Raw genomic sequence first — 23,927 nt, forward strand, 5'->3', positions numbered from 1 at the left:
AAGATTAAGGTTAACAGCTGAAACCTGCTCTCAAGCAAAAACCAAACAAAAACACAAAGAGCACAACTTTTCATGTCTCTGGCTGTATACACAGTATATTCACACCAATTTGTGTCTTCATACCTGTACTTTGGATAATAATGATCATTTCATTCCACCATCATTAATAACCCCATGCTCCCTCCCTCCCCCTCCAACCCCTCTGCCCTATCTAGTGTGTAGAGTCTATTCCTCCCATGCTCCCTCTTCCTATCCCACTATGAATCAGCCTCCTTATATCAAAGAAAACATTTGGCATTTGTTTTTTTGGGATTGGCTAACTTCACTTTACATTATCTTCTCTAACTCCATCCATTTACCTGAAAATGCCATGATTTTATTCTCTTTTATTGCTGAGTAATATTTCATTGTGTATATTTGCCACATTTTTTTTTTATCCATTCATCTATTAAAGGGTATCTAGGTTGGTTCCACAGTTTAGCTATTGTGAATTGTGCTGCTATAAACTTTGATGTGGCTGTGTCCCTGTAGTATGCTGTTTTTAAGTCCTTTCGGTATACAACCAAAGATATAAAAAATTGTGCTCTATATGTGTAATAAGAATTGTAATGTATTCCACTGTCATAAATAAATAAATAAATAAATATCAAAACAAAACAAACTCTTTCGACTAAAAGGCTCAGGGGTCACTCCAGTTAAACTGGGCTAACTGGGCTGCATGAAATAACCACACCAGAGACACAAATAACTTTTTCTTTGGGGTCGCTGTGACGGCTCCTCTGACCTTAAGGGTCCGCTGAAAGAGAGAGAGCGAGAGCACGTGCTGACCCCTTTTATTGAGGGAAGCTAGTCAAATGAGGCAAGGGTCAGGTTTCAGGGGGCTGAGTATCTTCATGATGTCCACTATGAGCAGGTTGACTGACACCTGGGTAGGCCACACCCAAGGGCACAGTAAGAGAAGGAGACACACACAAGGCACTTCCATGGAAGAGTCTATCCTAAACAGGGCAAGGGGTTAGATTACAAGTCACACCCATGCAGGAGACATCGACCCTTGCACCCAAGAAGGGTGGGAAAGCTCTGCCACATTTCCGTGACTGAGCGCCTCAGCACCCAGCCAGGGAGTGTAACCCAGTCATGTGTAATGTTGGTGTCCCACAACAAAAAACAAACAAAAAACCCAGCTACATTGCTATTCTATATAGTCTTACCTAAAATGTAGGTTTTTCACCAGTAATACCAAGATAATTTTTCATGCTTTTGTTGGTGCATGTCAAAATGTGCTGATACTGGCTTCTGCTTCATAAGCCCATCTGAAAAATTAAAGAATACTTTAGTCCTTGATTATGAAATCATAGTCTTTATCTACAGTTAAAGAGAAGGATACACTGCATAAAATGGAAAACTCCCTGAGCCCCTTTCTTTTTTTCAGTCATCAACTTACCTCCAGTATTTGCCTTTTAATTTTTTTTTCCCCAGTAACTGTCAGATCAGGCGGGGCAGGCAGTGGCCAAAGGAGGCAGATTTAAAAGGGCCACTGAACAGGCTTTATTGAGATATCACTCCCGGGCAGACCCACAGAGGGGACAGGGGAAGGGTCTGAGGAGAAACCGCGTGGAAGTGTTAGACCAGGACACAAGAAAAGACCACTGACTCCAATTAAAATCAAATTAAAGCAAGCTTATTATTTCGACCGGCTGGGCTGCCTTTCCCTCCCAAAACGATGGGAACAAACAGCCGCCCCACCTTTCCTACAGCCTAGCTTTATAGCCCAGAAAGTTACACAAAGGGGGGTTACAGATAACAGAACTCTGACAAGCATCACACTAATGGTAGTTTACATTTTTTTGCTGGCCCCAACATCAGAATTTATGAAGACCATTAGAGCCTCAGAGAGGGTCGTTGTCTGGCCAAGGAAGGCCAATATTTATGAGGTGTCACTAAAGTTTCAGAGAGGGCTGCTATCTGGTCAGAGAGCCAGGCATGGGTGAGTTCAAGGCACGGGCAGGCATTCCAAGCAGGTTCAGAATTTGCAGTAATTTATAGTAAAGCTGAAATTGGCTTTTCATGGCTTTGTGGCAAGATGGCTCCCAATTTTAATAAAAGATCAGGTTGGGTCTATCAGAAGCTCAACCAGACTGGACTTTTATGGGGCTTATAGCAGGAAGGGAGGGGCTTGGGACAGGAAAAGGTGTTTCTAGGGTCCCTTACCCCATTGGAGTTGGTCAGGGGAGTTGGCTGAACTCCAGGATTGGCCAGGGGGTCCTGCTGATTGACATGCTTTAGTTAGGAGATCTGGCTGATTGACAGGTGTTTCCGTCCGCCGCATCTGATTGATGTTTTTTTTCCAGAGTGGGCTGCTTTGTTCTAAGTTGCCACTAAGTCACCACTAAGTCGCCACCGACCTAACAGTAACTACTTAAATGACCACTGCTTAGGTAGTTATTTTTTGTGCTTGGCCCAGAGTTTGCAGTTTTTAGTGTAATAGGAAGTACTCCACTGTTAACAGGAGCAGAATGCCTTAATTTTCTTCTATTGTATGAAGAAGCTCTACTTACTTCTCTTCTGTCATTCCTGGTATTGGTAATTGGTGTTCTTTGTCTCTCTTTTCCATTGATCAATTTTATTGATCATTTAAAAGAACCAGCTTTTCTACTCAATTTAATTTCCTTCCCCCTTAATTTCCTTTTTAAATTTCTTTTTTTGTAGTTGTAGATGGACAGAATGCCTTTTTAAAAAAATGTTTTTTATTTTTATGTGGTGCTGAGGATCGAACCCAGTGCCTCACATATGCTAGGCAAGCGCTCTGCCATTGAGCTACAGCCCCAGCCCCTGCCTAATTTCTCAGAGTGGGAATTTACATAATTTAACTGAGACTTTTCTTCTTTTGTTGTAGAAACCTGTAAATCTATAATTTTTCTTGCTGAGCACTACTTTAACTGCATTCTATTCCCCTCCCTTTTTTTTTTGGTACTGGGGATTGAACCCATGCATGCTTAACCACTGAGCCATGTCCCCAGCCCTTTTTTATTTTTATTTTTATTTTTATTTTTTTTATTGGTTGTTCAAAACATTACAAAGCTCTTGACATATCATATTTCATACATTGGATTCAAGTGGGTTATGAACTCCCATTTTTACCCCGTATACAGATTGCAGTATCACTTCAGTTACACATCCACGTTTTTACATATTGCCATACTAGTGACTGTTGTATTCTGCTACCTTTCCTATCCTCTACTATCCCCCCTCCCCTCCCCTCCCCTCCCATCTTCTCTCTCTACCCCCAGTACTGTAATTCATTTCTCTCCCTTGTTTTGTTTTGTTTTTTTCCTTTCCCCTCACATCCTCTTATATGTGATTTTGTATAACAATGAGGGTCTCCTTCCATTTCCATGCAATTTCCCTTCTCTCTCCCTTTCCCTCCCACCTCTCGTCCCTGTTTAATGTTAATCTTTTCCTCCTGCTCTTCCTCTCTGCTCTGTTCTTAGTTGCTCTCATTATATCAAAGAAGACATTTGACATTTGTGTTTTAGGGATTGGCTAGCTTCACTTAGCATAATCTGCTCTAGTGCCATCCATTTCCCTGCAAATGCCATGATTTTGTAATACTCCATTATGTATAAATGCCACATTTTTTAATCCATTCATCTATTGAAGGGCATCTAGGTTGGTTCCACAGTCTAGCTATTATGAATTGTGCTGCTATGAACACTGATGTAGCAGTATCCCTATAGTACGCTCTTTTAAGGTCTTCAGGGAATAGTCCAAGAAGGGCAATAGCTGGGTCAAATGGTGGTTTCATTCCCAGCTTTCCTAGGAATCTCCATACTGCTTTCAAAATTGGTCGCACCAATTTGCAGTCCGACCAGCAGTGTATGAGTGTACATTTTTCCTCGAATCCTCACCAGCACTTCTTGTTGTTTGTCTTCATAATGGCTGCCACTCTTACTGGAATTCTATTTTAGGGGCTTTACAGCCTCATACAAATCTATGAGGTACCTGCATTATCCATATGATGACTAACTTTCTTACAACAAAGAAAACATGTTTCTCTCCCTCTCTTTCTTTTTTTGGTGGGGGATGTAGGATCTCACTATATTGCCCAGGCTGGCCTCAAACTTACAATCCTCCTTCCTCAGTCTACCCAGTGGGGGATTACAGGTGTGTCGAATTCAACATTTCTTTTTCTGGTATAGAATAGGAGCTAGTTGATCTGAAGTTTTTATGAATTGACACATAAAAATAGATCTAAATAAATAAATCTAAAATAGACACATAAAAACTTCATAAGCTTTTCTTTTTTTATTGGTTGTTCAAAACATTACAAAGCTCTTGACATATCATATTTCATACATTTGTTGATTTCTTCTGTGAAATATCAAGTTTAGAGCTGTGTGATACTTTACCAAGATGGCATCCCTGAAGCAAGTTGATTCCTTTAGTTCCTCTTGGCAGGATTAGCTTCAATTTATACTGGGAGACCTCTTGCCAACAAGCTAGCAAATTAGCATTGGGCAAATGTTGGGGCCGCAGCAGGAGATGACAAGGACCAACAGAACCTTTGATTCTGCATCCTCAGCAAGGTCTCTCCCCACTCACGTGCTTAGTTCCCAGCAGGGGAGAATAAATGTGCTGCTGCTGGGTAAAGATGGAGCTGGAAAACCAAGCTTAATAAGAAAAAAATTCAGGGAATAGGGATGTAAAATAAAGGAGGAGGATTGAAATATTCATACTTCAATGTGCACAATGAAGACAGAAATGTTCAAACAAGATGCAATAGATAGATCTTAGATGGAGACCTATATAGATCTTAGATGGAGCCTCATATTTTCATTGAATGCCATTTCTCTGAAGGACACTCTAGTTATATGTGTTAAATTCTTGAACTGCTTTTGAATCTTTACAGAAATAAGGAAAAATAATATGAAAAATTTCAAACATTAAAAATAGAGGATAATTTTGAAGATACCACCTGTTAGAGAAAGTTTATGCATGAGAAGGTTATTATGGCAGAAGATGACTAAGGCTGCTGTCTTTCTTTGCAATTTCTTTTCAATACTGGGGATTGAACCTAGGGCTTTGTGCATGCTAGGCAAGTGCTCTATCACTGAGCTACATCCCCAGACCCTTTAATATTTTTAATTTTGAGACAGGATCTAATTTCCCAGGTTAACTCTGAACTTGTGATCTTCTAGCCCTGGCTTCCTGAGTATCTGGAACCACAAGTGTGTACCCGCCCCTCTCCCCTCAACAAGTGTTCTTGTGAAGCTATAGTCTCTTTTAGCAAAGCAGCCAGCAACTGCAGTTGGAAGGCCTACGGATGCCTCATCAAAAGACCAAGGAAGCTCTGCTAAAACACCAAACAGATCTGTGTCATCCAATGGTACATATTATTATGTGCTGGGTCAGAAAAGAATCCAAACATGAAAGCTGGGACTACAAGTGAAGCCACACTGTCAAAACTCTTTTCAACAGTTGAGCAAAAAGAGTGGTTCTCCAGGCACCCCTGAAGGTGGGGCTGGAGGTAGAAGCAATGGTTTACTATCCCCCACCAAAAAATCAGATCAGAAGTTTGTCTTACAGATATCCATGTGAAAATAGAATTACATGATAGTTCTTCCCACAACACTTACATCTCCTATTGAAGTGGAAGCTTCTTGAACACATCCAATAAAGCCATTTATTCAATTTTCTGAATAGCATAAATTTGCCTCTGCCTTCTTCTTCAAAAGTGGAATTAAGGAGCTGGAGTACTTTTTCAGACCAACTAAATTAATGACTTTCTTTTTGTGGATTTCCATTTTTACAAAAGAAGCTATACAGATAAAATTCTGATTTGCTATTTTCATACTATATATATAATTGCTGTTTTTTTCATGACCATTTTGAATAAGGAAGTAATTTTGGATTTTGAAAATCTCAAGCTCATAGATCTGAAATACATCTATGTGATAACATTTTAAAGGCTATTTAAGACATAGGGAGGTTTAGGGAAGGACAGAAAATATGCAATTTGGGCATTTGACTGACATGATAGTTATGATGAAAATTGTTAGTTTTATTGAAAAGGAGAAAATGTTCAATTGTCAGATTTTGCATACTAACAGATCTACCACCACACCTAAAATATGCTAAGAAAACTATTAGACAACATTTATTACACTAGTAACTGTCTTGATCAGTCATCTGTAAGATGACATCAAAATATGAAGTAGAAATACTGATCAAAATGTTTTTGAGAAGAAAATATTCCGCCAAAATGCGTAAAACAAGAATAAGGAGGTTATTAAAATGTAAAGGGGTGATGGTCTTTTTATTTGTGTTTTTATATATATAGGTACACACATATATAGTAATATATATATATGCCATTATATACTGGTCTTTTGTGACTTTCAACTCTATTCAGTCAGTCTTTACAAAAGAAAGAGAAAGAAAGAAGGAAGAAAGGATCAAGCTTGGTAAAAGGCACTGTAATCTTAATCTCTGAAAGTTTAAGTAGTCAATAATCAAAGTTGAGTCAATGAACATTCAATGAATGCCTATGTATTATTTATTTTGATTATTTATTTACTTTTAGATGCCTATTTTATTTCATTTCCTGTGATCTAAGAACCAAATAGTCCAAACATATCAGCATCTGATAGTTCCCACTATTTTTTCCACAAAATAATCATTTGGGGGATTCAATTTAATGGCAGGCCTCTTTATAGTGTACTCACTTAGCTAGTGGACTCCAGAATGATGGAATGCATGTATGACAACCTAAGTGTTGTGTAGGAGGAAAATAGCTTCTGTTAATATTTGTTTACCTTTTAAAAATTCTATGTCTTGTGAAAATCTTATAGTATGTGTAATATATCAATACAGAATAGTATATAAATATAATCAAGCTTTTTTTTTTTTTCCTGATAGTAATCCTGGATCAAGTTTGACCACTGCTTTAGAGGAAACTTGATTATTCTTGTAGTAACTGGAGGAAATGTACTTGGATTTCAAGCGTGACATTAAGAAAAGTAAATGATAGTGTGAATTATCACAAAGGAAAGATCAAGATGAAAACAATACCTAACATTTATTGTGAACTATTCTAAGGGTTTTACAGCCTCATACAAATCTGAGGTATCTGCATTATCCATTTCATGACTAACTCCACAAGACTATGACAGCTTTCCCCCACCTGTACTTCCTGGTGCACAGCAGGTAAATATAACAAAATTTAGTGCTATCAAATTCCCCCAAAGAACGGGACTGAACGGATTGCAGTGTCAGCCTGAGGCTCAGGTGGCCCAGGGTCCTTAGAGGCCAGCAGAAGCACCAGGTCCCTGCCACAAGCAAGATGAGCCGGTGGCTTAGATTTCCTAGGCTAGGGCGGCGGGATTAAATATATGTTGGGGACTAACGAGATACAGGAAACAAACAAACACACAAACAACAAAAGACAAATAACAAAACAAACAACGCCCCCCGCCCCCACGCAGATGGGAGGCGGATGAACCCTTCCCCCAGAGCCCAGTGTTAATGTTTAGACCCAGGGCGCAGGTGCGAGTTCGACAGCGGCCGCCGGGTCGACGCTCTAGTTCCGCGAGGCGGAGACGCCGGAAGTCTCCACTGCTCCTCGTCGGGGCGCGCGGCTTTTTCTCTGCCGACTGCCCACAGGTGGAAGGGCTTTTCAAGCCCTGTGGGATATGGTACTTGTGTTGCTGACCGGTTAGGTTTTCCGGGCGGTCGGGTTTGTGGTCTTTCCGGCACTCAGCTGCATTTGTGCCCTCAGTCCTGGCGGCCGCTTTTGGGTACGGGGTGGCAGGTGCGAAGGGGGAGTTCCTTCAGGTCACCTCAGACGACTTGCACCCCAGCCAGCTCGTGACGTTCTGGCCCTGGCTCTGCGCCTTTGGATGCCACGGATGTCCCTTCCACTTAGGAGTTACGTGTGTGCGTGAAGCCAGCCTAGCCGTGTTCTGCAGTTTTGGCTGAGCATCCACAGCAGCACATGCATGAAGAGTTGAGGTCCTCTCTCAGAGATGGGACTGGGCACTTTTGTTGGTAGTCCTCAATTACACCTCGAGGAGATTTTTCCAGATGACTGTGGGAAAGAATTTTGTAGTTCAGTGGTTGTGAAATATCTGCCCCCATCACCTTTGAGAAATAAGACATCCAACAAGAGTGTGTGTGGGGTAGAGTACTGGGTGTAATTTTTAATAAATAATAGAGATTCTGGTTATTTGATAATGTTCTTCCTCAGCTGATTTAACTCCTTACCATTCTCACCTGAGATATTGCTCTACTTCTAAGGTAGCAGATCTTTGGCTACAAGTCACAACTCTGCTTACACTTTGCACATTTAACACAGATCTGATTGTTATTTCTGTGCACAGAATCTGTCTGGCCTTCTCAAAAGTCTTTTAGATTATGTGATGGTTCCTTTAAATGAAAAGCACATGAAGTTATTTTTTACACTCCGTAGAGACCTCATTATAGGTGTGTGAGGATAATTCAGAGTGATCTGTTTCCCAAGAACTTCTATATGGAAGGCTAGCCCAGGAAAAAATGTGAAAAATCGTCGAGGGAATCTGCTGTTCATATAATTTGTCCATTCTTTATTATCTTTTCTTTATTGATTTTTAGGAATTTTTTGTGGGGATATTAACCCATTGATATAATGTGGCAGATATTTTCAGCATATTTACCTAATGCCTTTGTTTCTATCTTTTACTATACTGATGGTTTATATTTTTATGTAGTCAGGAGTGTTAGTTTTTCCTTTAAAGGGCTTCTGGTTAATAGTTTGGGATATTGTTTTTGAGTTAGAGGCATTTTTGGAAACCGCTATAGCAGTTCTCAGATTAGAATGACATTTGAGTTACGAGATATTATATTTAACCCATTAGTGTTCATCGCTTGAAACATTGGTTCCTCCTTATCTTTCTACCTTGAAAAATAGGCTGTAATCTGCTTCAACTAGTGCATTTGTTTTTCTTTTTGGGGTGCTGGGGATCAAACCCAGGACTCATGCATACTACACATCTGCTCTGCCACTGAGTCACATTCCAGCCCTCCACTGACACATCTTTCATAAGCTTCCAGTTGACTATTCTCTCATTGTTGTTACAACCTCTATCATATTATAAATAGCAAGCGTATTATCAGAGAGATGGGAGGAATAAATGTGTTAATGTGACTCTTGTTTTCAGTTTGAGTCTTTTTGTGGTCTGAACTATTACCTGTTTTCTTGTGATCCTGTAGGCTCTTGTCACCTTATGTCATTTGGCATCTAAAATGCAATGACAAGATTCCCAGATGTATTTGGATGCTCTGGATCTCTTGGAACTCTGGTACAGATAGATTCTTATATGATTTCCTCCACGCCCAGCGAATAACCAAGATTACATAGATGCTAAGCTTCCTGTTTTGCCTGTTTATGTCCCAGCTTTTTGAAGGAGACAAAAACACAAGTAGAAAAAGCCTTTATAAGACCCAGAGGTTAACAGAATAAAAGGTAGACACTGATTCCTAGATTTTGGTTATGGATTGTTTTCTGTCATCAGACCTTCCTGTGCTATAAACTGTGTTTGAGTTCTAGTGTACATTGGTAGCCTTTAAAAGACCTCCCATGTTCATATTTACATATTTCAACATTCTGTATGACATCAGGATCTTTGTAATTGTGTTTGGGTCTCTGGTCTTTGAGATATAAGGGGCAAAAATGTTTAATTTTATGTGAATACTTCTATGTTCTTTTTAAAAAATCCCTCTTCCTTTCTTTCTATCTTTTTTTTTTTTTTTGGTGATACTAGGGATTGAACCCAATGTCTTGCATATGCTGGCAAGTGCTGTACTACTGAGCTACACCCCCAGGCTGTTGTGTATTTTATTTTCAGACAGCATCTTGCTAATTTGCCCAGACTGGAACTTGCAATCTTCCTGCATCAGCCCCCTGAATAGCTGGAATTACAGGCAAATGTCAGTGTTTCAGACTGGCACTAAGCATTTTAATTGTCTTAACTGTGTCTGTCTTTTTAAAAATTGTTGTATAGTAAAATTAACTCTTTCCTTTGGCATAATGTATTATGAATTATAACCCATGTATAGATCTGTGTGTAACCACCACTGTTAATAGGACACAAAATAGTTACTCCCTAGTGCTTTCTCTTCATGTTCACACCTTCCCCTCATCTAGGTAAACAAAACTAAAAAGTAAATATCATTTTGTGCTTTTTATTGTGGAAAACAGAAAAGTTTCACTCCTGTATTTCCTCTTTACTAGGGGTTTATCTAAAATGAACATAGTCCTTTTTAATTTTTTTTTTAGAGGAGTGAAGACATTTTGCTAGTGATGCCTTCCAACAGGGGGCAGTGTTGTGCTGTTTCAGAACACTAGATTATGTGGCTTTCTGTCACCTGGAAAATAATTTATCAGTTTTTATGATGTCAGAAAAATAAGAAAGTTAATTAAGAACTGAAATTTAACTCTGGGATCTGTTTTTTTTTAACCTATTTCAAAATATGTCTTAGCCTTGTAGTGTTAATAGTAAAGCATTCTATGGATAAAAGTATTCTTTAATGTATTTACTTTCTAAGAGTGTTACATATTTGCAGTTAATGCTTTCCTTAAATTAAACTTTGTGGCAGAAATAACTCTTGTGTTATAGATAAATCTGAGTCATAGAATGTGATCAGTGAGACTTCAAATGTATATTCTAGTCTTTTCTACCACATGGGGGAGCTGCCTCATCTTTAACATCATGATCTAATCAGTCTTGCTTGTTGCTCTATAAATGTGTTTTCATGATCTATCTGCTGCTAATAGTGAATTGTTCTTAGAAATAAAATAAATATTGAGAAATTCATATGTATGTTATACTTCATATAAATTTTGTGAGCGGTGTTCCAAGAAATAACAAGTTTCAAAGCAAAATAAATCCTAAAATTGGCAATACAACATCTTTTTTTATTTTTAATTGTATATGGACATAATACATTTATTTTATTTTTATGTGGTACTTGAGGATTGAACCCAGTGCCTTCCACATGCAAGGTTTGCACACTACCACTTAGCTACAACCCCAGCCTGGCAATACAGCATCTTATTCTGTATAGTACTATTACCCTTAGTTATGAGATTCGAATGTGTGCATGAATACTACCCAACAATGTTTGCTAGTGTTTCTGATTTTAGAATGTTCACTGTAGACTGTAGTTCTTTATAAATAAGAGAGGAATTGCAAGAGAAAAAATATGTTTTTGTGAAATATGCCAACGCGAAATATGCCAAATAAGAACTTGATCTAAAATCTGAATTAGTAAAAGCAATATCGATTTCAAAGGCAAAATCAAAATCAAAGTAAGCACAAAAATTTGTTTATTGTTAAGAAAATAAATAAGCTTATAGGAAGCAACAAGTACTCCTAGCAATCAACTTGAAGGTGCTTTTTTTGAGGCACTCTTATTAATCAGTGTCAACATAAAATGAATGAATTTTTTCCTACATTTGGAATGTTTGTTTTTAATGGAATATCAATCTTATTAGAAAAGGCAAGCAATGCTTGGTGTGTTTTAAAATTTCATTTTAAGGATGGTAGCTTTTAAATATAATAGTATATTTTTATTTTATATTTATTATATTTATATTTATTACATTTATTTTATTATGGTTTTTATTTGACATTTATTTTGTACTAATTTTTAATGTATTCTGTTATTCCATATTTATACCAGATAGAGATCATTTTACTTGTTTTTTCAATAAATAATATTGAGAGTATATTGAGTGTATTGGTTTACAAAACCATGGGTTTATTATTACATCTTTATTTTTTAATATAAAATCCTTGAAACTCTTAGTGTAACTCTATCACAGGAAAATTATTCTCTATTTATTGTTTTTATCCCTCATTATTTAAAAATACCTAAGCAAAGTCTTTTTTAAAAAAATGGTTTTAGTTATAGATGGACACAGTACCTTTATTTTATTTGTTTATTTTTTAATGTGGTGCTGAGGATTGAACCCTCACGCGTGCTAGGCAAGTGCTGTACCACTGAGCCACAACTCCAGCCCCTTAAGTGAAGGCTTATGAATACAGAATAGCTTGTGATACGGGGGGAGTCCAGTTTTTTTATTCTCAAATTCTTAAGATTAATATCTGCTCAGAATTTGTAAAGAGCATACTCATTATCAAACTGAAAATAGAGGAGGACATGATTATATACATACTGAATCAGAGACCAGAGTCACTCTTGCAAACACTCTCCTCTCTTCCACAATTTCTCTAGGCTCACAGAATGCTAGTAGATTGAAATATTATTGTTGGATTTCTGGGTAGATCTAAAGAAAAGAACTAAGAGGGAATTTCTTGAAGCTCCAAGTCACCTAGCTGCATCCATAAGTTCAGTTATAAGTTTTCTAGGCCCTGTTCTTAATCATAAGCAAATACCCAAGGATTATCAGTTATTATCAGAAAGCATCCAATATTACAAACGGAAAATGGGAACTAAAACAAACAAAACAAAGAAACTCAGAAAAAGAGACTTTTCAGGGAGAAGAAAACTAACAACCTCACACACCAATTTTTAATATATTCAGAGAGACAGGAGATGAAGATGAAATAAAAATAGCATGCTACATAAAAGACTGGTCAGGGAAAAAAAAAGATTAAATTTGGTAGCAGGAATGGAAAGCTTTGGAGGATTTTAAGATAATGACCAGGAAATCTCCCAAAAAGTAGAATAAAATGGTAGAAAATAGAAGAGAAAGATGACATTTAGCTGACGACTCGTTATCTTCAGTAGTTGTAAAATTGTGTTCCAAAAGATAGAGAAAATAGGGGGAAATGAAAAAAAAATAATTCAATAAAATACTAATAATTGAAGGTTGGTGTTAGCAGATTGAATATGTCCACTGAGTGTCTAACCTAATAAATAGGCCATTTCATTAGGAAATTTCAGAACACTGGGAGGGACAAAGAGATGATTCTAGTGTGAAAAAAAATCAAATGATGTATAAATTATCAGGAATCAGAATGACTCTGGATTTCTCTGCAACAATGTGGAAGTGAGAAAATGGTAGAGCAAATACCTTCAAAATCTTGAAGGAAAATAATTTTCAATTCTTTATGTAACCAAATTATGGCCAGTTAGAATAAAGATATTCTCAGACATGCAAGGTCTTAGAACATTTACTTCCCCTGCCCCTTTTTATTAGAAGCCATTGGAAGGCGAGAAACACCAATCTAAAACAGAGGAGGACATGGGATACAGGGAACAGGAGATCCAACATAGGAGAGAGATGAGGGGAATCCCTAGAGCAATGCCAAGAGATGCCACGTTACCGCCAGTTTATCCAATGTGGTTGACAGCCACTCCATGTTGTAATAAGTGAACAATAGGGAATCCATTTTAATCCCCGATGCCATCTTACATGAGAATGTCAGTTTCTATTTCTGAGAAATGGAAAGTAACTTGGAAAGTCCCTATCTTCCCCTGCCAACTTGGAAAAACGGGATATGATCTCTCTAAACTGGGCCAAGCTAACCACAGAAATTTGCTTCTGTACCATGGGTTGCTTGCATTGGCTGAAAAATTGTAACTGACTACTCCACCTGCTTGTGGTTTTTTTCTTTATAAGTCCTACCCAAACTCCCTCCCGTGGGACATCTTAGCACACTGCCTTGAGTGTCCAGGTTGGTTGCCTCTGGCCAGCTAAATAAAAGGCTTCTTTGGCTTTACATGAATGGCTTGGATGAGAGTTTGATTTCTCGCTGGGTACAACAATATTGGAGGTCTGTACTTTCTGTTATGGCTTAGATATTAGGTGCTCCCTAACACAAGGAAGGCTTAGGGGTAAAATGGTTGGATTATAGGAGGGGGGATTATCTGGATGGTAACTGAAGGCAGGTGGGGTATGGCTGTGGGAGGTGGGTCTTTGGGAACATGCCTTTGGGGTATATATTTTGTCTTTACTAAGTGAAGCTCTTTCTCTGTTTCATGGCACAATGTTTGAACCACTTTCCTCTACCACACTCTTCCTGCATGGTGTTCTGCCTCACCTTGTGTCCCAAGGAATGAAGTCAGTCTTATATGGACTGAGACCTCTGAAATCATGAGCCCCCAAATAAACTTTTCCCCCTCTTATTGTTCTTGTCAGGTCGTTAAGTCACAGCAGTGAAAAAGCTGACTAAAACATTCACCAAGATGCTTGTTGTCACTTCTGTCTTCTTAAATGGAGGACAGAATTCCCTGGTGAGCTTGATCTGGATTTTAAACTTTTCTTAGTTTTTGTGAGTATGTACCGTAGCAGTTTTTGCTCTTGCCTTTTGCTCTGCTGAGGATTCTTGCTTTACCTCTTAGATATATCCTGCTTTGATCTACTCTTGTGGGGGGTAGCCATGGTGAATTTAGAAACAAAAAATTAGAGCAGCTTGCTCTCTCTCCTATCATCCTACTGTAAGTTCCATAATAACAGTCTGCACTACCCTGCTAGAAGTCCTGACTGTGGACAATATGTTTTCCAGAGTTCATGTCTTTGCTAACTTTTGCAGAGAAGAAATCTGTCAATTCTCTGGGATGCTGAAACTGGAATGACACAGATACTGTTTTTTTTTTTTTTTTCTCCTGTTCTTCACCCTTCCTTCATTTAAAAGGATGACATTGTCCTTTTGTTTCTAGGTTTATGATTTATAATCACATTTTCAAAACCAAAAATGTATTATTTAGGAATACATATGTTGTTATGCACTAGAAGTAAAACGAATGAGAAAAGCAAGGAAATGATTAATAAAAATCAGGATAATAGTTACCTCAGCTGAATTAAGAGGATGGAATTAGGAAGCTTCTAAGGTTCTGGTAAAGATCTATGTTTCATCTAGAGTGGATACAGGGGAGTTTATTATATTAGTTTCTCTTCATAGTCATATATGCATTTTATATGTTCTTGTGTGTGTTTGATGCATGTAAAAATGGAAACTTTTAAAAAAGTTTTCTAAGCCACACCTTCAGATCTAACGAATCAAATTTTGTAAATAGTATCCAGGAATCCACATTACAAATCTTACTCTTGGGTAAAATCATCACTCTTGTTTGATCTATTTGTTCTCATTAAATGTGTTTCCCAGTATTACTGATGTGGTTTGATGAGTACATAATAAGGTGGGAACATTTCTTCCCTGTATCTAGTTAACCATACCCTCTGTAAATAAATAAATTATTCTTTTTTGCTTAGTTACACCAAGTGATCCTTTATCTTTTCACAAGCCTGTACTGTTAAGGTCTGTAAACAAGTCAAAATAACACCTGGTATTTTGCCAGGGGAATGTTAGAGTTTGTAAACAAGTCTGGATGGTGCCTGGCAAAATGCCAGAGGGAGTGATTTGAGAAGTAACAAAAGCGAGCCATTAAGTGTGGAGATTCCTTATTGGTTGACTGATGTATCTGGTTTTTGCTAAAGCTGTGCAAAATGTATAAATAGCTCTGTTACCCTACCATAAAAGGCTCCTATTCCTGCTGTATCAATCTACACAAGTTATTCGTCCACCCCCGGTTATTCTGCCCAGCCAGCCAGGCTGCAGCAGATGGTGGCCTGTACGGGGAGCGCCAGGACACTCGGGGATAAGTGACGAAAAAAAGCTGCCCGTCCATAGATAGGACGGGAGCAATCTGCTCGTCCCTAGGCAGATAGGGCGAGAGGGAAAATGGCCATTTCGAGAAAATGGAGAAGATTGATGCAGTATGTTTGTGTCTTGTTTTGTCTCAGTGTATTGTATTGTCTTTATGATGAGAATATGGAAGGGGTGGGAAGTAAATTGATAAGGGAAAGAGGCACCCCAGTGGAACCAAGAATAATTAGGGCATGTGTTGATAAGAGCTCAGGAACTCTTGTCAGAAAGAAGAAAAAAGTTCAGAAGAAGAAGAATTATCAGAAAAAAAGTTGCAGCAAAAGGGTATTACTGAAAACTTTTCGTTACCGGAGGGTGCATAAGTCGGAGGGGCAGCTGCCACGAGCACGAGCCGGTCATGACGCAGCAAGGGCTTTTCAAGCAGCGGCAGCAGGCTCTTCCTTGCCCCCTGCCCAGGGAGTGGGACGCCACTTCGAGAGCCCAAATCCAAATCTGACCTGGAGGCACAGTCTTGCAAGCTTTTGCTCCCTGTGCCCAGTAGCAGTTTGAGTCTGGACACTCCCCGGACTCTCCCCGGGGCCATCCGGGGATGCCTGGGACACTACAGCTGGCAGAAGACGCTACCAGCATCCCTGATGTTTGGTCATTTTCAATGCCAATAACTAAACTACAATGGTTCTCCCACACCTGGAAGCTAATGAGTAATGAGCACTATTAAGGCTTATTTCAAATGTAAAAACCCTTGAGATAATGTACTAAATTGTTCAGAAGGTTGTTTTCTTAGTGGAATGCTACAGGATTTTCTTTAGCCAGCATTGCAGAGTTCCTGCCTTCCTCCCAGTGCCGGCGAAAACAAGGGTGGAAGAATTTCCAGTGTTGCTGAGAACCTGACGAAACTTTGGATCAAGCTAGCTGCCTGCAGAACTTACTTGGACTGTGATTTAAGCTAGCTGCCTGCAGAACTTACCTGGACTGTGATTTATCTGGACTGTGAGTTAATCTATTGAGACATTGCTTTACCTGGACTGAAACAACAAACTGTAATCTACAACAAATTGTAACTCGGTATCTTTGTAACGGTGTCATTGCTGGTATAATTTTTCCAAGGGCTTCTTGCATGGAGCCATCAATTGGCTTGGTATTGTGGCATTTTGTATCCTCCCTTTCTGTTTGTAGCAGGTTATTTATGGTGTTTCTGTAAAAACCACTATGGTCGTTATTTAAATTAAACAAAAGGGGGAAATGTTAGAGTTTGTAAACAAGTCAAAATAACACCTGGTATTTTGCCAGGGGAATGTTAGAGTTTGTAAACAAGTCTGGATGGTGCCTGGCAAAATGCCAGAGGGAGTGGTTTGAGAAGTAACAAAAGCGAGCCATTAAGTGTGGAGATTCCTTATTGATTGACTGATGTATCTGGTTTATGCTAATTAATATAAGCTGTGCAAAATGTATAAATAGCTCTGTTGCCCTACAATAAATGGCTCCTTCTCCTGCTGTATCAATCTACACAAGTTATTCATCACCCCCCAGGTTATTCTGCTGCAGCTGGACTGTGGCACTGTACTACTGTTATAGTTTGAGTCTAGTCAATGTAGATTATAGATTATAGGTATAAGATATTGATAAGCAGAATAAGTAAGATAAGATAAAATAAAATGATAAAAATAAGTACTAGGAGATGAGTAATGTTAAACTGCCCTAGTAATAAGTTAGAAGTAAGCATAGAATATAAGTTCATCAGGAGTAAGCATAAGTAATAGAAGGATAATCATGTAACTGTAAGACAGAGGATTTAAACTACAGGAAATAAGATATAGAACAGTTTAAGGGGGTAAGTGTAAGTCAGTAGGCCAGTAGAGTTATAGATAAATATAGACTATTAGGTTAACATAGATATAGAAAAGGTTAAATCAATAAGTTGTAGTGACTCCATTTTTATAACCCCTCTATGAACTTGTCATATAAGCTATTAAAATTTTTTTGGTTTTTCTATAGTTGAACCCAGGATGTAGACCCATGAATGTTCTTTTTTAAAAAATATTTTTTAGTTGTAGATGGACACAATATCTATATTTATTTACTTTTTATGTGGTGCTGTGGATCGAACCCAGCGCCTCACATGTATGAGGCAAGTGCCCCCTGCGAATGTTCTTGAACCTTGGATGTTGTCTGTTTTTGCTCTGCTAACTGCTTTCTCAGCCCCTGTATTTTGCTTGCTTGCGACTTGCAGATTGTATAGGTTTTGGTTTTCTTCCTTAAATACTCTGGCCACAGATAGTTTGAGGCTGTTCTTCCATACGGTCACTTGGATTCTGTGAGGCACAGTCTCTGGCTAGATAATAAAGACTCAAATTGGCTTTAAATTTAGACTTAAAGAGTATTTTCTGAGCAGTTGCCCCATAACATTTGGAGGCCCCAACAAGATCGATTTTTCCTCAAAGCCAGAAGTTCGCTCAGTGACACCCAGGAGATATGGTGAGCTGGAGAGAACCTAGGGGAAAGCCTCTGAGAGACGTTCCTTAGCCCCAGGTTCTCTCCATTGGCTCTTACCAACCTGAAAATCGCTTCCCTGAGAGTCCTTTGTCCTTCCCGGGAAGGTAAGTCTGATCTGAGTGGATCCATGTTGGGAGACTCAGGGAAAGCTGAACGCAGCATTACTTCCTGAGTCCAGGGCTGTGGTGAGATGTTGCCTACCAGCCCACCAGTTTACGTCTGATTTTTTGTCAGTTAGTTTGTCTGTGGTGCCTTACCTGTTGTGTGTTTTATTGTTAGTCTTTGTCTCATCTTGGGTCAGAGTCAGTCCCCTTCCTGCTCGGCTTGTGCATATCCTTGAATGTCTCACTTCCAGAAGAAAACTGCTGACTATGGTGCCTCATGTGATACATGTTCTCTTAAAATGTTTTGTGAATTGGAATGGCCTCCAGAGGGCATCACCGACCTCCCAACCAACCACCTTTTGCATTCAAAAGATTATTTTGGGGCGGCTTGGCTATCCAGATCCGGTGTCTTAGATTCAGGTTTGGGTTGATATTCTTTTGGATGATCCAAAATGGTTACATTCATGTCTTCAAGATAAAAGCAAAAATAAAACCAAGATTATATTACTAACAAAATCTTCTCCCAAGAAAACCACAGGTTCTACCAGAGATTCCTGAAGATCAGGACCTTTCTCTCCATACTCATCGGCTCCATCCCCACCATCAGCTCCTGTTTCTCCCCCCTTGCCTGAAACTGCCCCATCTGCTCCTATAAGTACCCCCTACACCAGAAGTGGTTCCAGCTATTACCCCTCATCCCTGTTCCTGATTCTTCTATGTCCTCAGTTCCACTGTTTCCTCTCCAACAGGCTCTCGGCACCCCAGGGGTGCCAGAGCGGAGCCCCTTTATGGTGTATGTTCCCTTTTCCACCAGTGATCTTTATAACTGGACGAACCAGAACCCCTTGTTCTCTGAGAAACCCCAAGATCTTATTTCCCTCTCGGAGTCTGTTTTCTGTTACCCAACCTGGGATGACTGTCAACAACTTCTCCAGACCCTTTTCACTTCAGAGGAACATGAACCGATCAGGAGGGAGACTGGAAAACTGTCCTGGGCACTGATGGCCAATCCTCTGAGGATCCAGTTCAAGTAGAATTTGTTTTCCCTTCAACCCATCCTGATTGGGACCCTAATTCTGATGCAGGTAAGGGGGCACTCAATCAGTATTGCCAGACTCTACTGAGAGGGTTAAGAGCAGCCGCCAAGAAACCTACTCACTTGTCTAAGGTAAGTGACACAGTTCAAAGACCTGACGAGTCCCCGGCTGCTTTCCTGGAGTGACTCCTTGAGGCACATGGTGTGTATACAGTGATAGACCCAGAGGCTCCAGAGAACAGGAGGTCTCTTAATATATAGCTTTTGTCACCCAGTCGGCCCCAGATATTAAAAGGAAATTACAGAGACAGGATTTGAAGGGAAGTTGCTGTCAGAACTGGTGGAGATTGCCTAGAAGGTTTTCAACAACAGAGGTACTCCCGAGGAAAAACAGGCTAAAAAAATGGCAAAACTCATGGTGGCTGCTCTATCTGAACCTCAGACCACCAAGTATAGGGCTCCTTTCAAGCCAAAGAACCCAACTGGTAAACAGGGCCTGAAGACCCCACTGTCCAGGGACCAACGTGCCTATTGTAAGGAGAAGAGACACTGGAAAAACGAGTGCCTAAACCAGAGACAGAGGTTTCCCACTGTCCTCAACTTGGAAAATGCTGATGACTGACAATCCCCTGGCTCCATCCAGATGAGCCCCCAGGAGCCAAGGGTAACTTCAATTGTTGGGGGCAAGCCTGTCCATTTCCTGGTGGACAATGGAGCAGCCATTTCAGTTTTAACAGAAACAGAGGGGCCAGTATCCAACAAAAAGACTGCTACTCGGGGGGCTACCAGAAAAACAAAATCCTACCCCTGGATTAGAGCCCTGATAACTGCTTTGGGAAAGGGAGCGGATTACTCAGTTTTTCCTTGTTATGCCTGATTGCCCGTATCCTCTACTGGGAAGGGACTTATTATAGAAACTACAGGCCACTACTACTTTCCAAGAAGGTTCAGCTGAAGGGAGGGGAGGGAGAAAGGATGTAGAAGTAGAACAAAACAGACATTATTGCTTTATGTATTTATGTGACTGCATGACCAATGTGATTCTATAATATGTACACTCAGAAAAGTGAGAAATTATATCCCACCTATATATATCAAAGTGCATAAATGCAATCTACTGTCATGTATATCTCACTAAAATAAATTTTAAAAAATTAAAAAAAATAGATCTGATATCTAATACTTTCTGACCCTGGGTAAGAGACTTAGTTTTTCCCAATCCTACTTTTTAAATTCATAACTTAGGTCAGCAATACCTGCTGAAAAGGTGAGGATAAAATTAGATAGATTATGTTAAGTGCTTACCACACTACCTAAGTAGTTAAAGTTCCCTTTTATAAGTATCTTTTGCTCAAGTCAGATATTTAGCAAGTATCAATGAATCTTTTTTCTTCTTCACCTGTCAAAGTCTGTCCATTTCATCAACTTAATAGCTCCAGTATAGAATGAGATATGACCCACATTTTATAACACTTGGATTTTTAAGCAGACAGTAACTAAATCCTTTAGGACACTAAGTTCTCTTGTATCTTTACTAGTAGTTACTGTTAATTTCTAGAACTCTAAAAGGATTGTAATAATTTTCACTTTTACTGGTACTTCGTACTGATTCATGATAAATTTGCCATCATTGGTGCTATTTTTTAAGCCTGTCTCCCAAGGTTCATGTACTGAAACTTAATCCAATGGTACTGAGAGTTGGGACATTTAAGAGGCAATTAGGTTGACAGGGTTCTGCTTTCATCAGGAGAATGAATTTTTTATGGTGAGAGTTTGTTATAGAAGCAAGTTTGATCCTCTCTTTTCTCTCTCATGTTTTATTACCCTTCTGCCTTTAGACATGGGATGATGCAGCTTTTACTAGATGTGGGCCCCTCAATCTTATACTTCCTGACCTCCAATACTGTGAGAAATAAACCACTGTTCTTTATAAATTACCTGGTTTCAAGTATTCTGGTATAGCTAGCACAAGGTAGACTAAGACAATCAGTAATGCTAATTATCTTAAGAATTACTCATAATAAGTTGAATGGGTATTAAAATAATATTTCATTGCTGTTTTTATTTTCTCTATTTTTGTTTTTAGTCCTAACCTTTTCACAGATATGAGTTAAGCATGGAAGATGTGTAGTGAAAAAAGGGCACCTTGTACAGTGACTCTCTTCAGATCTAAGCCCTGGTCTTATGACCTCAGGCAAGTAATGTACTCTTGCTAGGCCTGTATTGTTAATGTTTTTTAAATGGGTTAGACAATTTAGTTAGGGTTGTTGCCATCATTATAAGATTAATTTATATGAAAATTCAGACTGCTAAGAAGAACCAAGACGCTCTTGAAGGGTAATGTAGAATAATTTGTTTTGTCAAATATCAAAATTTTTAAAATAAAGCTAGATTAATAAAGACATGTGGAGACAAGTGCATGGAGTACTGCATACATGGCATACGTTAAAGGTGTCTGAGTGGCAGGCCATTCCCCTTGTGTTAGGCACATGAGTGCAGGCCACTTACCCCGTAGGCATAGCCCTGGGCATGAGGCCATGTGTTTGCAGTCCTTGCGCTTGCTCCACGGCCCACTCCTCCATTGGTCGCAGTAAGGGCAGTTAGCAGAAATTGCATTAGTGGCTGCCTGTAATCTGCTTAGCTACTGCCTGAGTATGTGTGTGTGTGTGTGTGTGTGTGTGTGTGTGTGTGTGTGTGTGTGTGTGTATATAGTCACTGTGCAATAAAATCAGTCCTGCCTCCTGCTTGGTCTCCAGAGGTCTTGATTAGTGACTCCACAGCCACACTCTCCTCTACCCTGTTCCATGGACCTCCTCGATGGACGAGAGAGAGCCCACGCAAAGACAGTGTTGTATTGGTGCAAAGATATACAACATTCATTTTCAGTAGATCAGTAGAACAGAATGAGGAGTATAGATACAGTCATATACTTTTATAGATACTTGATTTATGCTATAGGCAGCATGCAGAACAGTAGACATATGGTATTTCAGTAAATGGTGCTGGAACATCATGTATATTCATACAGAAGAGAGTAAATCAGAACTTCTATCTTATACCACACCTAAATTCAATTCCTGAGGAATTGTGGATCTATTTGTGAAAGGCAAAACAATAAATATTTGGGGAGATCATACAGGGGAATATCTATATGAATTTACAGTAAGAAAAGTTTTCTTATATAAACACAAAAAGCATTAGCCATGAAAAAAAATAAATTCACTTGAATTTATTAAAATTGAGATCTTCTATTCATCAAAAATCACCTTAAAGAAAATGAAAGGCAAGCCAAAGAGTGGCATTTGCAACACTGTGACAAAGGTTTTATATATAGGGTTTTAGGAAGGACTAAGAATCAGAAGGAAAATAACAAAGCAATAGAAAAATGGTTAAGAATCTTAACAGATACTTCAGGTGCTCAAGATTTTAAGTCATTAGAGAAATACAAATCAAAACCACACAACCACTGAATATCCATCAGAGTACTAAAATTGGAAGGATTAACATAATACAGAAGGTTTGCTGGAATATGGAGCAGGACATTTTCATTACATGGTTGATACGGGTGTACATGGTATACATGAGCAGAACCTCTTTGGTAAATTGGTTGGCAGTATAGAAACTGAATAAATACCTACTCTGTGACCTTGTCCTCCTCCTCCCCTCAGAAATGGCATGCATGTGTGCAACAGAGTAATATGTGTAGGAATACTTGTAGTAGTGTGATTTATATCAGTTCCACATCAGAGAAAATGGATGAATTTCCATCAACAGTATAGAAAATAAGTCTATTATGCTATGTTTCTACCTTGGACTACTATGCTATCGTGAAAATGAATAAACTTAGTTCACACACAGCCTGGACGAATTTCAGAAACATAATCTTGAACAAAATAACCCCAACATGGAGGCTGGGGTTGTGGCTCAGTGGTAGAGCACTTGCCTAGCATGTGTGAGGCCCTGGGTTCTACTCTCAGCACCACATATAAATAAAATAAAGGTCCATTTACAACTAAAATGAATATATATTTTAAAAAAGCCCTCACACAAAGAATACTATGTAATCCCACTTGAACAGGCTTCAAATTCACATGCTATTAAACTCAAATATTGAAAATCAAGATGATATTTATGCTCGATAAGGAGAAAGAGGAGTTAATTGGGGAGAATGGGAATAATCTGCTAGGGAGCTTGGCTATGTTCTACTTCTAGACCTCCCTGCTGGTCACATGGGTGCTTGCTTTGTTATAGTTTATTTTATTATAATTGTTATTTTTTCATCAGAACTCTTACATGCTATTAACTGTTATACCTTACAGAGCATCAGCTCATCAATTCAAATCATTTAACAATTTTATTATTATTATTTTGAGATGAGGTCTTGCTGTATTGCCCAGGCTAATCTTTTTTTTTTAAAATATTCTAAGTTTTAGGTAGACACAATATCTTTTTTTTGACACAATATCTTTATTTTACATTTATGTGGTGCTGAGGATGGACCATACCCAGTGCCTCCTGCATGCTAGGCAAGCCCTCTACCACTGAGCCACAAACCCAGCTCCCCCAGGCTAATCTTGTATTCCTGGGCTCCAGTGTTCCTCCTGCTTGAGCCTTTCAAGAGCTGCAACTACAAAACTCATGCCACTGTGCCCAGCTCCAATTTATTGAGCTGAACATTTATGT

At 39.0% G+C, this 23,927-nt stretch overlaps 1 non-coding gene across 1 annotated transcript; it reads right to left on the minus strand.

Annotated features, from left to right (window-relative positions):
* Window positions 1–23,519: 23,519 nt before the first annotated feature.
* On the minus strand, window positions 23,520–23,594 carry LOC120892090 (small nucleolar RNA SNORD28). Its single transcript, XR_005736752.2, has one exon. It is a non-coding gene; the product is annotated as a small nucleolar RNA SNORD28 (small nucleolar RNA).
* Between the last annotated feature and the right edge of the window lie 333 nt (window positions 23,595–23,927).

This window comes from Ictidomys tridecemlineatus, chromosome 2, assembly GCF_052094955.1.
Source record: "Ictidomys tridecemlineatus isolate mIctTri1 chromosome 2, mIctTri1.hap1, whole genome shotgun sequence".
NCBI lineage: Eukaryota > Metazoa > Chordata > Mammalia > Rodentia > Sciuridae > Ictidomys > Ictidomys tridecemlineatus.